The sequence below is a fragment of the Monodon monoceros genome, unplaced genomic scaffold, assembly GCF_005190385.1.
Source record: "Monodon monoceros isolate NGI ecotype Baffin Bay Population unplaced genomic scaffold, NGI_Narwhal_1 Contig6588_ctg1, whole genome shotgun sequence".
Classification (NCBI taxonomy): domain Eukaryota; kingdom Metazoa; phylum Chordata; class Mammalia; order Artiodactyla; family Monodontidae; genus Monodon; species Monodon monoceros.
In genome coordinates, this window is record NW_021702297.1 from 58 (window position 1) to 2303 (window position 2246).

The window sequence follows — 2246 nt, forward strand, 5'->3', positions numbered from 1 at the left end:
CCGGGTCACCCAGCTGTCTGTGGCCGGCTATCCACTCGCAGGCCAGCCCACAGGTGTCCAGTGACTCTGCATCTGCGCTTTGCCACAGAGTCTCTGAGATCCCATTCTACCATCCCGCAGACCCTGCACTCCTTATGGGGCTCCTTATCTCCATCTTCAGGCGAGGCCATCGGAAGAAGGTGGTGATGGGTGCTCGCACCTCCACGACATCCCGCAGCTCAGTGTCCGCAGTGGACACAGTCACTGTCAGTGTGGCGCAAGGGCAGCCAGTGCCGCCCACGACACCCAGCTGTGTCCCCAACTACAGCACAGAGAAGACGGTGTCGAGGGCCCTGGGAGAGAGTGGGCGAGGGATGGCCAAGCAGGAGGAAGTCCCCACAGTCACAGGGAGGAACGAAGACCAGAGAAGCGGCCCCCGATGACACCGGGGGCGCACGATCTGCATTTAGGCCCCTGGGGGTCTTTCTTCGTGCCCAGGCCTGGACCTCTGCAGAGAGACCTCCACGCCAAGAGGGCAGAGGACAGCTCCAACAGGAAACTCCAGACCTCTTGTATGAGCTCCTGCCTCAAAAGAAACGCCATCACGAGCTCATATAGCTCCACCCGAGGTTTCCCGCCAGTGCAGAGAAGGAGGGGTCCCGCCATGCCCCAGAAGTCCGCAAAGACAGGGAGCGAGGAGGGCCCTCCGTCGCCCTCTGCAGCTCCGGTGGTTTCCCAGAGGAAAAGCCAGCCTGACAAAGATGCAGAGGCAACAAGAGGGCAGAAAGGGCCCTGGAGGAAGGGCTCCCGCACATCTGACAGTCCCAGGCCCCGAAAACGCAGGATTCCTCTGCTACCGCACAGGCGAGGGGAGCCTCTGAGGCTGCCCCCAGCCCCTGAGCCGGGTTTCCGGGTCACCGCCGAAGACCTAGACCCGGAGAAGGAAGCAGCGTTCCGGCGCATCGACAGTGCGCTGCGGGGTGAGACCTATGCCATCGGGGGCCTGGGCGCCATGCAGCCTTCGTGTCTTTTCCCCCTCCCTGCCGCAGCTGACAGTCCCGGGCGACGAAAACGCAGGGTTCCTCTGCTGCTGCACAGGCGAGGGGAGCCTCTGAGGCTCCAGACCTCTTGTATGAGCTCCTGCCTCAAAAGAAACGCCATCACGAGCTCATATAACTCCACCCGAGGTCTCCCGCCAGTGCAGAGAAGGAGGGGTCCCGCCATACCGCATGGGCTGCCCCAGAAGTCCGCAAAGAAAGGAGCGAGGAGGGCCCTCCGTCGCCCTCTGCAGCTCCTGTGGTTTCCCAGAGGACAAGCCAGCCTGACAAAGATGCAGAGGCAACAAGAGGGCAGAAAGGGCCCTGGAGGAACGGCTCCCGCACATCTGACAGTCCCAGGCCCCGAAAACGCAGGATTCCTCTGCTGCCGCACAGGCGAGGGGAGCCTCTGAGGCTGCCCCCAGCCCCTGAGCCGGGTTTTCGGGTCACCGCTGAAGACCTAGACCCCGAGAAGGAAGCAGCGTTCCGGCGCATCAACAGTGCGCTGTGGGGTGAGACCTAGGCCATCGGGGGCCTGGGCGCCACGCAGCCTTCCTGTCCCTTCCTGCTGCCTGCCGCAGAGGCTGCTTCTCCGCAGAAAATGTTTCATAGTTATTTGTATTTTAATAGGATCATGGTACGTTAAAATGTATTAGTGCTTGCCTGTGAACACTAAGGTCACTTGGCTTGGAATTTTCTATATTGTTCTATATTTTCGTGACTAAAGGCATTACTTGGGGGAATTAAAAGAATACCTTGAAGCGATTTTGGCTTTTGATCTGCCACTAATTCCTATTTAATCTTAATTCAGGGGTCGGATTCTTTGACCCAAGGAAACAGAATAGTATAAAAAGAATGTGAGTGTCAGATGGTGGCAGTGATTAAGTCTAGCAAGAGACGCCTTTGCAAAAGTTACTGTTGGTCCCAGAAGACTCTCACTTAGCTGTGTGACCCTGGGCAAGTCACTTCACCTAAATCTCTGAATTATAGGGCTGTGCCGATGATTTAAAAGTGACTGGGCACGGTGGACGCTCGGAAATCCTGGGTTCTCAATAAAGCCGCTGCCCTGCTCCTTGGTCCCTTGGAATTACTATATTAGTAAAATTTATACTTGACAGGAATTTTAGCTTAAAGTTTATTTTGTCTACTTCATCTCGGCCTTTTGGCTAAGAGCAAGTGTAGCATCTGTTCTTGTCAATTTAAATAGCACGAGAAAAGAAAGGAAAATAA

General features: G+C 56.4%; 1 pseudogene; it reads left to right on the plus strand.

Moving 5' to 3' along the window:
• Positions 1-2162: 2162 nt before the first annotated feature.
• On the plus strand, positions 2163-2246 carry LOC114890856 (annotated as a pseudogene; the record flags this gene model as incomplete).